Source organism: Ptychodera flava, chromosome 14 (assembly GCF_041260155.1).
Source record: "Ptychodera flava strain L36383 chromosome 14, AS_Pfla_20210202, whole genome shotgun sequence".
NCBI classification, from domain to species: domain Eukaryota; kingdom Metazoa; phylum Hemichordata; class Enteropneusta; family Ptychoderidae; genus Ptychodera; species Ptychodera flava.
In genome coordinates this window covers 7,243,096-7,258,627 of record NC_091941.1, presented here as the reverse complement: position 1 = coordinate 7,258,627, position 15,532 = coordinate 7,243,096, and the positions used below count along the sequence as shown (strand labels likewise).

The 15,532-nt window shown below is 36.9% G+C and overlaps 1 long non-coding RNA gene across 1 annotated transcript; it reads left to right on the top strand.

The window, feature by feature from the left end:
• Nucleotides 1-4,973: 4,973 nt before the first annotated feature.
• LOC139150629 (uncharacterized) lies at nt 4,974-14,067 on the top strand. The gene is made up of 5 exons (XR_011556245.1): nt 4,974-5,100; nt 6,440-6,529; nt 8,382-8,614; nt 13,218-13,359; nt 13,956-14,067. It is a non-coding gene; the product is annotated as an uncharacterized lncRNA (long non-coding RNA).
• The last annotated feature ends 1,465 nt before the right edge of the window (nt 14,068-15,532 follow it).

Below are 15,532 nucleotides of genomic sequence, written 5' to 3'. Positions count from 1 at the left end.
AGTCCGATTATGTGCAAAATCCAATTCAAAATTATCTTGACATAGTTTGCAAAAGTAAAGGTTATGTATATTTTGTTTAATGCTGCCATGGACTCTGATCAACGAGTATGTCGGTCAGAAGTGGATTTCATATTTTATAATTCTGTCAGCAGTGTGCTCAAGAGAAATGTAAAATTTTTAAAGTTTCTTTGATGTTTGAACGTTCAGCTATAAGATATATAGGAATATGTTGTTAGATGTAAATTACGGCTACAGGGAATTAAGAGGATGAAAACTTGTGACAACTTTCCAAGTATGAAAAGCTTTTTTGTGTGAGATGTGACTTCCTTTTAAAGTGTTATCACGACGTTTGATCACTAGTGTCTTGTTATCACGACATCTAATCGGTATGTAGTCCTGCTTGATCAGTTATTCAAAGAAGCCTTCGTTTGCTCATGATCATAGACCCTGGTTTTCTGGAGGATGTATGGTTTACCGAGCAGCTTGCATTTTTTGCACTCTAGTGCGCCCTGTAGAGCAGTAATTTGTAATACTTTCGTAATTTGTAATCCAGCAGTAAATTGTAATAAAATTTTGCGGTAATTTGTAATACTGCAGTAAATTGTAATAAACTTTGGAGTAATTTTTAATACTAGCACTAGCGCAATTTGTAATAATTTATATTAACATTCACTGCAGTGATTTGTAATAAAATATGGGTAAATTGTAATAAAGCTTTTTTGATGAACCAATCTCTAATTTGAATGGTGGTACTAGTTAGTGAGCAGACGCTGATTACGTATTTCTTTATTTTGAGCAAACACGTTTTCTTTTTATCATGTTTTAGCAAAGTTTTAACATGTAAAAGGAATAGATGGATTTTCAGGTAACAGACGGCCTTCTATCTATCTTGCAATAGTAGGGGGCGCCCTGCTATCCTTCCCTGAGAACCGAGTCATCAAGCGTTTTCAATAAACTTAAATTGACACCATTTGGGATAATTGGATTTTTATATTTCTCAAATTTCTCAACAGTGTTAGGGGCCCTATCGCTGAATGTGACAATTTGGAAATTACACATAATAACAAGTGTGTTATGTGAAAAGAAAAAACATGAGATTACATTTGTAGATTAAATCGACATTACTTCACCATCCAATTATCCCAAATTCCAATCGTGTTAACAAGAAATAAACTTTTGAATACTTATATGCGGGGCTATAGCACACTAAGTTTCGTTCGAATGAATCAAGGAGTTCATTGGTTATGTTGTGTACCTGGCGCGATAGTAGCAAAATTTCGCGACAAACGGCAAAAGTTTGGCTCCTTTCCAGGCTTATAACTCTTGCATTTCTTTAAGAGTGATAATGATTGGAAGGTTTTCCAAAGTTCTGAAAAATCTTTGGAAATGGTAAAGTTATAGGATATTTTCCACTGAAAACATTGCCAAATTACACCTATGTCGCCGATGCATAAAAGAAAATGGGTTTAGGTTCAAGTACATATTTTCTAAATTTTGCGTTTTTATATGTTCAAATTCCAGAAACAATACTAAAACCCATTTAATTTAGTTATGGGTCATTAATATTAGTCCTACAGGCTTGTATTATTTATTGAATTTGAACAGATGAAAATGCGGAATGTAGAAAATATGTACCTGAAACTTAACCCATACTCCTTGCGTCGGCGACAAAGGTTTACTTGGCGATGTTTCCAGTGGAAAATATCCTATACCTTTACCATTTCCAAAGATTTTTTTTACAAAATTTCGATACATTGCAGAACTTTTGAAAATGTTCCAATCATTATTACTCTTAAAGAAATGCAAGAATTATAAGCCTGGAAAGGAGTCAGCTACTATCGCTTCAGGTAAAAAAACACAACCAATTAACTCATTGATTCTTTCGAACAAAACTTTAGTGTGCTACAGCCCCGCTTAAGCTATTCAAAAGTTTCGGTTCTCAGGGAAGGATGGCAGTGCGCCCCCTATCGTGGATAGGAAGGCCGTCTGTTACCTGAAAATCCATCTATGCCTTTATAACTGTGCGAAAACATGATAAAAGAAAACATGTTTGCTCGAAATAAAAGGATAATTATGTAATCAGCGTCTGCTCACTGGCTAGTACCACCATTCAAATTAGAGATTGGTTCATCAAAAAAGCTTTATTACAATTTACTCCAAATTTTATTACAAATCACTGTTGTGATTGTTATTAAAAATTACTCCAAATTTTATTACAAATTGCGCTAGTTCATTTATTAAAAATTATTTCAAAGTTTATTACAATTTACTGCAGTATTACAAATTACCGCAAAATTTTATTACAATTTACTGCTTGATTACAAATTACGAAAGTATTACAATAGACATCAACTCAGGCAATAATCGTTATCATTCAAGGTAAACTGTGAAATTTACCATGTCCAAGGAACATATAGATGATGACAAAGGCAATGGGGCCATCTTGAACCACGAATGGTGGTGGTACCAGGTGTCCGGAATGGGTAAGCGTCCCCTGCCAGCTAGTCGCCCCGTCAAGATTGGCCCAAAGCGACAAATTCATTGTTATTTGGTGAATTCACCAAATTACTTTTATGAGTCAAAATTTGGTATGCTGTCACTCATAATTTGAGAAACAGACAGGTCATATTTTGATACAACATCTCCGTATCTACCGTAGAACTTCTTAAATGATTTCACTAATCTACTTTCTGAGAATCCTAGCCTCACTAACTTTTGAGCTAATAGGCTGTGTCTAACTCGAAAGTCTTCATATGAATGGCATGCTCTACTGTAACTGAGGAGTTGTGAAATATACACACCATAAGCTGGAGAGTGATGGTATATTGCTCGACAAAAGGGAAAGTTTATGATTTCAAAATTGAAATCGTCTCTTTTGTCACACAGCTTAGTATATAGTGTACTATATTACTGCTCTACACGCCCTCAACGTTTCCGCGGAGTTAATATTACCCATAACAGATTGCACGGTACGTTTGCTAGTCTGGTTCCCTGACCCATTTCCCGGCAGAGGGCGTGGGGAAATATAGGTCAGGTACCGGCTAATGTAAACATGGACGCTATTGGGTTAAAATAAAACAAGCTGTGATTGGATGAAAGTAACACTTGTAACTTTTTCTCATCTTTCTTGGGTTTCGCACTTTCAGGCTCACTTGACACCAACTTCTTGTTTGTACCACAAAGCCGTGGAGGTAGAAAGAAAGACTTTCTACCTCCATGATTTAGCCACTGTGATTTAGCACACCTCTTTGGCTAATACTTTTAGAATGTCGACATGATGCCTGGCATTTTTCACGAAATTCGGACACCATTCTATCCATCGAAATCAATCGTCGTTCCCATTCCAACAAAGTTTGCTTTCAATTAGCTGTGATATCGCAGCAGTACTTGTGGCTTGTATCGACGTGCTCGGGTCATAAGGGTCACGCCACAGTCGGCGATGACCTCAATGACCCTAGCGCGTTCGATACACGCAACAAGTACTGCTGCGATATCACAGCCAGCTTCAATCACCTCTATTTCCCCGTACTTCTGGATTAATCCTTTCAGTGTATGTTTCCTGTCTCGTGTGCCAATGTTTTTGGTTCGGATACCAGTGTTCGAACATAATTCTGATCCAGTCGAATTTTGACCGGCGTTTTCATGGTAGTAGCCATATTTGTTGTGGCATGTTCTGTCAGGTGACTAACCTCCGCCATCTTGAACAAAAATTCTGTTCAAGATGGCTACCCGGTACCTGACCCTATTTTCCCCACGCCCTCTACCGGGGAATGGGTCAGGGAACCAGACTATACGTTTGCTTGCGTTAATGGGGGGGCTAGTTGCGCCTCACCGCTGAAAGAGTATTTTTGGACGCTTAATTAAAGCACAAGTTTACAAAAAAATATTACAGTTTTATGTCAGCGTGTGGTGTTTACTCGATACTATTTCGTCAAAAGTCATGTAATAAATCAGTATTTATGTGATAAACCCTAAGAATTTGTTCGACAGAATAATGAAGCAAAATTGTTCGTTACCATGATAACCTTTCCATGACAACGTCATCTGCTGTCCAAAATTAAAGATGACATACCACTCTCACACATGCGCATTTAATAATAGCCTCGTTGCAGTATTACATAAAATTGTATTTTATTCATAAAATCGAGGGGCTATGGTTTAGACGATACAATCGCGTGCACTTTGTTGAAACACACATAACAGCAAGCTAGAATTCTAGCTTTATACGGTTTTGTGAATTCTTTAATCCAATTCAAACTCTCAGTCAAATATTAAATATTCACATGAAACTCGATATATAATTGACCACCCGGATTCTCTACCACGATTATCGGCGTTTTTTATGTGCAGGAAGTATTTCAATCGTAAACTTGTATAGAATGAGGATAAATAATGCAAAATAAAATAGTCGTTTTTTCTACATATACTCTTCTTTCAAGTGAAGTATTACATTTCAGAAAAAGCGTCACAACTTTTGACTTAAATACATTTCTGTCATTTATACCAATATTGGGGTTTTTTACCCAAACATACACCCACTTATATGACTTAATCATTCGAGTAAACTATTACAACCATACTAAACTTTAGAGTGTCTGCTTTTTGACAATATATAGTATGAGGGGGTTTCCATGTCATCTTTGGTGAGAAATATTGCTTTGAAAAAGCTGTGTTGGCAACATACAGCTCCACCTTAAAGAACACAGACAAGCCATACTAACAGTGGCATACATGCAACCCTACACACATTCACACACATACACAAATACATACGTAAGTTCACAAATAAACCTGAAACAGTAGTACGCTAGAAACAAATGAAAATATTTTAATTAAATATGAAGGGGGGCATCAAACGAACGAACGAACGCACGCATGTGCATATTTATACAAACTTTCAGACATAAACACATGACAATAAGGAAGTGTTGGGTGACCTACATGTGACCTACATGTACTAAGGAGCGTCACCACAGGTGGGTCCTCTAAAGGAGACTCGACACATGTGCGATTGTCTTTGTACAAAAAGGATCGACGTATGAGTAAACAATCGCATAACATTTCGGTTTTAGACGGAGTTGCTACAGTCCAGAAGACCAGGTATGTACGATAATGATACCGTTTTGAATGTGTGCAAATCTACATTACAGATATCGCTGCCTTTATAAACAATATATTAGTTAAGGAAATACAGGTATTAGGCCAAACAAAAAAAATTGTGTATTTCCTGTAACGTACCTCTGAAAGGTAAGGAAGTTAAGAGGGGATTTTTAAAAATGTTCATTGCTATTGGCTTAGACCATAAAATACGGTAAACTTAGAGAAATTACTCGAATTTTTTTGGGAAGGGCGGGTAAAGGAAACATATAATTACATGTAGGTCAGCTTGTACTGGCAAACAAGTGGTGAACGACTCTTTTAAAGTTCATGTGACGGCCATAGTAATTACTATATGTGGTTTGGCTCGTGCAGATGAAAATTGAGTGGGCACAAAGGAATTTACCGAAAAATGCGGTAGACGTAATATATAGCGAAAACGTCAAAGCTTTTGATAGCGATGATTGTGAAAGTTTGTATTTTTCAACTGGGGAAAACGAGAGAGTTCACTGTCGTCTGCTACTTACGTTTGCCACAGTGACTGTACTGTAGGTACTACACGTCACAAGCCGTAAACAGCTGAGTCATCGGTCAAAATCGACAAATTTATCATCGAACAAGAATCAAACATATATTTAGAATATGATGTATCGAAATGAACACATCATCCTGTCAGGTGACGGGTTAAATTCTTAGCATCGGCAAAGTGTTGTCTTGCAGTTGAACTGAGGTAGGCTGTACTGAAGCGAGAAATTTACTGTGGTAACGTACGGCAAACGCGGTCACTTCGTCGTCAGCTCGATAGGATCCGCGGCCACAATGAAGTGTTTTCATAAGACACAAGTAAAAGCTAGGAACGTTACCTGGCAAATGTTAAAGTTTCTTGTTTCCCTTTGTTTACTTGATTTGCTTATGATTTTAGTTTCATTTATAATTGTGACGAATGGTGTTACACTTTTCTTCTCAATTTCAAGCAGCGTCCCAGGCGCTGAGAATATATGCGCACGTACGATCTTCATACGGCATCGCACTCCTCCAGTCCTCGCCAGGTTCGAGCAATATAATTTTGCTAAGTGCAGTATGGTTACATAAATGATACAGTTCAATGTGGTTTTATTCATGTATCATGACCAAAGTTAGGATTTGACACGATTTTTATATAGCAGTATAAATGCACGACTGCAGCATTGCACAATGTGTTCGTTCGTACAGTATAAACACATATATATATATTTTTTATATACATATATATACTCGTCAATGGTTACTCTGTATACATTACACATTTTTCAGTGGATTGCGAAAGCCGTTCGTGTGTGTTTAACATTTTACCGTCTTGCAGAAAATCGTGAAGAGGAAGAAGAATTTGAGGACAATGACCATAGCTAGACTGTTCTTGGTTATTGCTGCTCTTGTATTGTTTCAGTCGAAGGTATGTCACCTCTAACTCTCAACACTGCGTCATTGCTAGTGAAAAGTCGCCCTTTGCGACGTTAATGTTGGCACGGTGACAACAGACAACCCTTTGAGCGTACCAATGCTGCCTTGACCCCGGGTCGCTCCTCCTGAGGCTATTGTGCTACTGAAGTGATCGCAGCTTATGAGCTGTGGTATTTCTGTAATAAGCTGAGGAAGTTCCGGGATGTGTTGCGATAAAGGGGTTATACCAAATGTGAACTGAAAATGTCACGTGTTTCATTATATATTGCTGTTATGTGTGAATGTGAACCTTTGCCACGTGTTTGCAACTTCATTGAAACTGTTATGATAAACATAATGAACAATATTCACCACAGATTAATTCTAAAGGTCATGAAGTATACAAATATGTAATATCTTAAATAAAATACTAAAGTTTTTTTACTGCTGTCATTGTATCACCATTTTATATAGCAAGTGTCTTTGCCTTTGGTCAAGTCCTTCAAGCTATATATATCAAATTGTGAAAGCTTATTAGATATGAAAATTATAAATTAGCTGAAGTGAAAACGCGAAATGAATTTTCATATTGTTTTAACCTGGTGTAATCATTAATGTATATAGCATGTTATGCCAGCTTAGATCAAGTAAATCTCAATATATATTCCCTTATTAGGAAAGTTCATTAAATATGCAAATTAGGAATTGCACTGAAATGGTCTCATTAAATATGCAAATTAGTAATTGGCTAAAGTTAAAGTGCTTAATGACTTGAAAAATGTTGTATTGTAGTATCTTCAATGTACCTACCAAGTTTCATCGACTTTGGTCAAGTTAATTCAGATATATTCCATTATGAATGGTCATTAAATATGCAAATTAGAAATTGGCTGAAGTTGAAATGCTAAATGACTTTCAATAATATTGTATCATAGTATCTTCAATGTACAGAACAAGTTTCGTTAACTTTGGTAAAGTCAATTAAGATATATATCCCTATTTAGGAAAGTTCATTAAATATGGAATTGACTGAAGTAAAAGTGCTTAATGACTGTAATTTCAATAATGTTGTATCATAGTATCTTTCATGTACGAAGCAAGTTTCCTCAACTTTGGTCAAGGTAATCAAGATATACATATCCCTAATTAGGAAAGTTCATTATGATGCAAATTAGGAACTGGCTGACAGACAGAGAGACAGACAGACAGACATCGCAGCGGTATTAGCTCACGTGTATGAACACGTGAGCTAAAAGAGGACAAAGTATCGCCATTTTTCTTTTAATTACACTTTGTCAACTGAATTCGATGCAGTTACCATGGAATAGGGCTTTACCATGAACTTCGGTCCCGGTATCATATTTTACAGCCTTTGTAAAGATATATCTTTCACTTTTAGGTCCAAAGATTCACAATATTGGTCACTGCTTTCGTTGTCTTCAAGTTACATGTAACAACGCATGCGGAAAGAATGAAATGTTACAAATCGACATTATGCGACTTACTGTTGAATTGATATTTGCAACACAAAACGACGTTAGAGCTTTTTCCATGAAATATTACGTAATATTACTTATTTCTTTTGTGCGTTTGAATGTTTGGGTATGTATGTGTTTCGGCTGTGTTATCTCCTTGGTGCTTGTACGATTCGTACGAGATAGAATAAAACAAGTTAATAACAACATGCGTAAATATTATGGGAAATTTACATTCCCTAATTCAAAACAAATCTCCACTTTCAAAGAACGTATTGTCCATTGTCGTAAAGGTAAAAACGAACAACACTAGAAGTTATACTTTAATGTAATCAATTATATACATTCATTGCCGACTCGATTGACTCGTTTGATTTCTTTTATCTGAAGATTTTGTTCACTGCGTCACCTTACAAGTGTTGGTCATGCTTGCCATTGTCATCCACGAACTGTCAATACTGCTGTACGTTGAACCACACCATACCGCAGACGTGCAGTGAGGGTTATCTACCAGCTGACAGCGGTTGTCTTGTGGAAGAAGGTGCAATTCCAGCAATGTGTTCGGCAAGAAACAGTTCAGACGGCGAGGTGATGACTTCGGACGACAAAGGGGTGTGTTGCAGGTCAGAGTTTTACAAAGTATACATCACCAAAAGACAAGCAGAAAATGCCGATAGCATACGGGGTCCTTGCTTGTCATAGTGTCTTTGATATTTGAATTGAATCGCCAACGCTGACTAGGTGCGAATAGGTTATCGATTTAACTGTAGTTTTCTATTTAAGTGAGACTTGGTTCAAGCATGTGAGTGAAAAAGGACGTCTCCTAAAACATCCCATCATGCATTTAGCTTAATGAATTCATCAAAAGGTATTTGATTTTGATGAGCGCGAGTTTGTAGATATCTAGTAAAAAGTCGAGTTGAGTCTTCGCAGAAGGGCTAAATGTGATCCAGCCATTTTCTATCAGCTTTCGATGAAAATTTCCAACACATGTTCTCCCCACTGATGTATTTCAGCGCGAACGATCACAATATACAAAGGTCATACTAAATCACAGATGAACCAAGGCTACATTTCATTATTCTTGCATTTTCACACACTGACAATGCAAGAGTAACTTACGTCACACGTATGTAGGAGTGGAAGTAAATTAAGTTTGCTTCCACAAAAAATGGTGAGGGGGCTGGAAGAATTCAGGGGGATTCTAAAGTTTTGGGGGTAGTAGAGGGGAGCACTTTTTTAAAGTATTGCTTTCCGTACAGGGGGACCTGAATTTTTTTTGTTATCTTTTAATTACTTTTTACATTTTCCGATTCAAACGTTTGTAAGGTAATTCAATGAAAATTTAATAACATGTTGATGTCATCCGATTGTTCTAATGTTAGTAATAATCAAACAACATCTAGAACCAATTTGTCACATTTCATGACTTTTGTCTCGAAAAATGTAAACATGTATGATTTGTCGTGAAAAAAATCTTGGGCCTAGTAACGGGGCAGAAGCTGAAGCTGTTGATGATGTTTGCAATATTTTTATGCAAGATGTCAACTACAGTTTCTTGCTGTCTCCTTACAGCATGCTGAAACACAATATTCAGTTTGTCAACAAAGCCTGTGTTGCCGGCTGTTTTAACGGTTGATAACTTCAGCTAGGGAATTAACTCGCTGAGAGGTAACACAGGATGCTACTACACAGAGGCGTCGTAAGTTGAAGTGGAGGATGTTTATTGCAAACGCTGTCAGCTTGACCGACCAAAAAGTCATCATGCTCTTACATCTCAAAACTTCTCATTAAATAGACAATTTTTCAGGGCGTAACCTGAACATGTAAAGTACTTTACAGGAAGTAACTGTACATTGGCTAAAAAGTATTAAAGGTAATTGATTGGATAAAAGATGAAAATCCAAATACTTGATTGGAAGGAAGTTTTAAGATATTTAGAATTATTCTGCTGAGTTGGCATCCCAACCAACGCTTTTTAATATTTATAATGTTCTTTTGACAAATGCCGACTTCTAAAAATAATAGTTACTAACGTTCCATGGTCAAGATTTGTGGAGCCAGAATTTGATTATATATGTATGGGCTATTGTTTCATTCCAAAGTCAATTAAGCGTTTACCAAAGAGAAGTAGCCATATCGGTGTCACACTTCATTGTTTTAGCTTAATTGTCCATTCGAGTACCAGTATCAATGTCAATGTCAGTAAACATCTTTTGTTCGTATTTGACCGACCGGTAGTTGCATTGTACAATGTATGTTAATTAACACATCGGCAACGATACTTGAGTTAATAAAAGAACTACCGGTAATGATACTTCAGTAAACAAAAGAAAAGACCCTCCACGTTGTACCGTGTGAAATTGTTTATCCCAGTGAATGTCCGTCATGGGTTCAACAAAATTATACATATTCCCTTTAATACTTTTACTTTAAAAATTACAATCGTAACACCTGTTTACATAAATATGTATTAGGTGATAATTTAATTAGTCCAGACTGACAGTCATTTGTCAATTATACAAATGCATGGTATGGCAAGCTGAATACTAACAGTTCAACATGCTGTAGGGAGTAGAACAAGAACGCAGTTGTAGAACAAAAGATATTTTCAAAATTATTAAAGTTGATACATCTACTGCCTATATGGGCAGTGTTACTATCATGTACTGCCCTGCTACTGCTGTGTCTCTGTCACGGCATACCTGAGCAGTGACAGAGATGGCTCCAACTCTGATGTAAATGGTAGTTGAAGAAGAGTTTGGACGAAATGACGCTCATGACAGTGAAACATACTTGTACACAAGATCAGGTCAGAAAACAACACATGGAAGACCAGGACACTTAAAAAGATCTCGGGTTTCTTAGAATTCTGGCATATGAGAATAATCAAATATTAAAGAAAAAAGATGGGGTCATATGCTTGATTTTCTTAATTTTTAAATTCTCATCGTAAAATAATACAAACGTAAAAGTTTGAACAGTTCTAGGTTCACCTTGAACAGTAAAGACTAATTAAAATGACAGAATGTGTCACTGAATTGAACTATTTGTCTTTAACCAAATTTGCCATTATACCATAGGGGGTCGCCTAAATGTCCGTCCCCTGGGGTGGTGGGTGTTTTATTGTATTGCTAATAAAGGTTTATTCTACCAACCTTTGGTGTTTTGGTCTTACAGTTTGTAACTTAGCACTGCCCTTGACAATCTTGCGTAAACGTTTTATCACCATGCTGCATCTATTATCTGAAGAGTTTGATTGCCTAATGCGCCAAAGCATAGAGAAAGATAGATAGAGTCGCAACGGGTATTGTTTAAGGCGTGAAGCGGTTACGTAACCCATCCATGTTCGCCTCGCCTAAGGTTGCTCTCGCCTCTCTTTTCCGAAGAGTGCCGACCATGAATCCTTCGGTAATTTCGGATTTTCGCCAATTGTTAAGCGAAAGTATGTTCGGCAAAGTTTGTGTTGTTGTTTTCTGTGTGTGGTGCTGAGCAGAATTGACGTGCTGGCGAAAATGGGAGTGTTTTGAGCTTCAGGAAAGTGAGTTTTACCGTTTTAAAAATTCCTCTCATATTTTTATGAATATATAATGAGTGTGTTTGAACCAAATTTGAAAGTCTTTTATCGATACTGTCTGGTTTTACTCAATGGTTTACGGTCAGTCATACCGTCTTTCACACGTGCGTCAAGAAGGACATGTTATGAAACTGCTGGCGTGTTATGTTTTGATTGCGTGAAGCAGTGTTTCTGGCCTGAGAGCTCACAAAGTAAATATGGTTGCTACGCGACTGGCAGTACGATGCCATCTCGTCGTATATTTCGCATAATCTCGTGTAATTATCAACCACAAAAAAGCCTCCAAAAGTTTAACACCTTTGAAGCTCATTTTAATATGAAAAGCCAATAGTCTACCGAGACGACCATGGAACAAAAGGCATGCAGGCGTTACCACTTTGTGGCCAAAGTAAGCAGGTGTAAGTTAATAATCTGTGGACGTTGTCACCAGATTAGCACTGGATTAACTTTGACAAAGTCAACAACGAACGCGCCAGCCAGGCATAACAGAAGACGCGTTCGTTGATGACTTTGTCAAAGTTAATCCGGTGATAATCTGGCTACAGCGTCCACAGATTAGTAATTATCCGTGCTTACTTTGGCGAATTAGGCAATCAAACTTGTCAGATAATAGACGCAACACAATGACATAACTTTGCGTAAGATTGTCAAAGGACAAATAGGTGGTACGGCGAAGGAGGAAAATAAATCGTTACAAAACCAGTGCCAACATAAGGCGAAGACACCAAAGGTTTGAAGTATAAATACTATACTAGCAATACACATCATAGTCAAATTATTAAAATAAAATAACCATAGCAAGAAGAACCTTGTGCTGAGACCAAGACACCCCTACCCCCACCCCTACCCCTGGGTATGGACTTTTGTGCAATCCCCTATGATGATACACCCAAATTTTAGAGATTAAAACGTTCATTTGAATATTTTAACCATACAGCAGTGTCAATTTTGAGTAGCGTCTAAGTCATATATGTCTTGTACTTTAGAAACAATGTTTGGTAGGTCACTGTGCTCTGTTTTGTTACAATTTGGAAATTAGCCAGGAATTCACAATTTGCATACTTCTTATGGTCGGTACGTCATTTTGTGTGCTCTTTAGCAGGTGCCATTGACCTGGCCAGATTGCGATTAACTCAAGTCGGTTCAGATTGATCAATCCAAAAGGTTCACTGATGCGTTTAAAATGAATCAATTTAAGAACGTGCCCCAGGAATATGGTTCTACGCTCTGCTAATAACAGGTAGTGTTGAATATCTGTGAGCAGAACTGCGCAATACATACTTATTTTTCTGCGCGCACATCCCTTACAAAAATGTGGGCTTGTGATAGCGGGGGGGAGGGGCTTGAAAAATTTTGATCATATACAGGGGTGATTTGAAATATTTTGAGGGTATTGACCGGGGGGGGCTCTGAAAAAAAATTCAATCGCAATTCTTCCAGCCCCCCCCCCCCCCCCTTCCAATCGTTATTTGTGAACGCAGCCGAAAAGGCTATTCAAATCAGTTTCCGTCCGTGGTGAAATTTATGTGAAGTCACTAAAAGTTTTTTGACATATATCAACCTGCAGCAAAATCATCTAATAAACAGCCATAAGTTGTGTTTACTTTCTGATATTTTCTTTCTAATTTCTACTTTTAAATATGTTCTAGAGAAGGCCAATACCCGGTCGTCGCCTCTTTGTCCATCACCAGTCTGATAATCTTTGTATCTATGGTTGGCGTTATTGTACTGGTTATCGTGACAGCAACCGTTCATTGTTCCTTACGAAGACGAACATACTTTTATGGAGAGGTATACAAGAGAAATTCTAGATTATCTTACTCTGCATGAAATTAGGAGACAGATATAGATAAAAAGATAGATAGATAGGTAGATAGTTAGATAGATAGATATAGATAGATAGAGATAGATAGATAGATAGATAACAGATAGATAGATAGATAGATAGATAGATAGATAGATAGATAGATAGATAGATAGGTAGATAGGTAGATAGATAGGTAGTAGGTAGGTAGTATAGAGAGATGTGTGTATGTGTATATGGATGCATATTATATATATATATATATATATAATATATATATATATATATATATATATATATATATTTGTGCAAATACACAGTATATTATACTCATGTGTGTGTGCCTGTGTGTGTGATTTTATCATATAAATCAAAATTATTTTTGACACCGAGTGATACATTGTACATATTACTTATTTACTTATTGTACATTACGGCGTAAGTGGCAGGATTACGAAAATTGAGTAGTCCCTTGTACATCATTAGGAGATTTCAAATTCACATGGCCTTGGTTTTGTTTTGTTTCTTTCTTGGGTTTTTGTATTTTTTGGAAAGCCATCGATACTTTTCTGTTTCTTTTCAGTCTTGTCGATCGGAACAGGCTTCGGCATCCCAGCCTGAAGAGATTAGGTTGCCCGATATCGAAATAGGCCGAATGCCTGTGGTAAGTATGAATTACAATAAATACACGTTTAACAATATGCAAAAATTACAACACAGGTGGCGCAATTGGCGACACAACAATAGACATAGATTTCGTTTCAGATTGCTTGAGATAGGACGGGCCTCGTAAGTGAAAGACTTTAGTTCTTGCCCTCACTTCCTCTATGAAACTTTCAACCGTTCTCTTACCAAAGCAAGAATAATTATAGCTGCAGGCAGCGTTTTCCGGGACTCAAGCATTGCAGTTAGGTAGCGTTCAGTCATTATTGCTAGCTGGGCCTGCAAATTCTTCCTGCTCCTCCGTCAAAACAACAGAAACCCCGTAACTTACTCAAAAATATTTGGTAACCTCCAAGATACAGAAATTGATGACCCCTTCATTGCTTGAAGAAATTTGATATTTTGATATTTCAATGTTTTGTTATCGTGTAAAAGCTTGAGTAACTGTAACTATTGACAGTTGTTTTGGTACTGTTTTCTTGCGTCAAATTTAGTTGGGTTTTTTTTCTTCCACTTCCTATTACATGTTATACTACCCTGTATCATTAAATGCAACTTGTCAGTGTCCCTCGTGAGTTAGGTGTTATTGGTGAAAACCTAAATTGAAGTCTGGACGTGAATTTGATTATCACATTAACAGTGCAGGACACAGATATACAGTCAACGTCAACAACCTGAGTAGTAGGTATTTGAACATGCTGTGGGGAAGTACAGATAGAAACTCTTAGTGACACATGTAACAAAAATCTGAAAAACAATTTGCAAAAGCTACAGCAACCGTGCAATAAATAAAACACATGTGGCAATGAGAATTATTCGGTGTGGAATAACAGTCTATGTTTACAGGCTATTTTAATGTAGACTGAATTTGCTAAACTTCATGCTAAACTTCATTGTTGCCTAATATACATTGTACCAGCCGAACAAAAGTACTTTAATATATGAGACGTATTTTTCGTTGCGCCTTTCGGCGCGTAGTATTATTGTACCAGAAATATATATCAGGGATATCTTGATGTTTGCACATTGGAAGTTTGTTTTGCAAAGCATCATACCAGCCATTAGTTGCATCATTCAGTCACAGTTTTCGTCATGCCCTTCAAGCGCATAACTTTAATATATCAGAGATCTGTATCAGAGATATCTGGATGTTTGCAAATTGAAAGCTTAATATGTAAAGCATCAAACCAGCCACAAATTGCATCATTCAGTAATAGTTTTAGACGCATTCTTCGGTCTCATAACTTTAATATATCAGAAATATCTAAACACTTGTAAACTTAAAGTCTGTTTTGCAAAGTGTACTAATCAAATCATGAAATCTGCAGTTCATATGACAAGCATGGCAAGTCCTGACCCTTTCCTGTTTTCTCTATGATAATACAGTATGAGAAAGCAACATTCACTAATATTTCATAAGCCATTTGATACATGATATATTTTAGAAAAAGGAAAACGACAAGATGTTTTTCGTTCTTATTGATGCAACTATTTTTA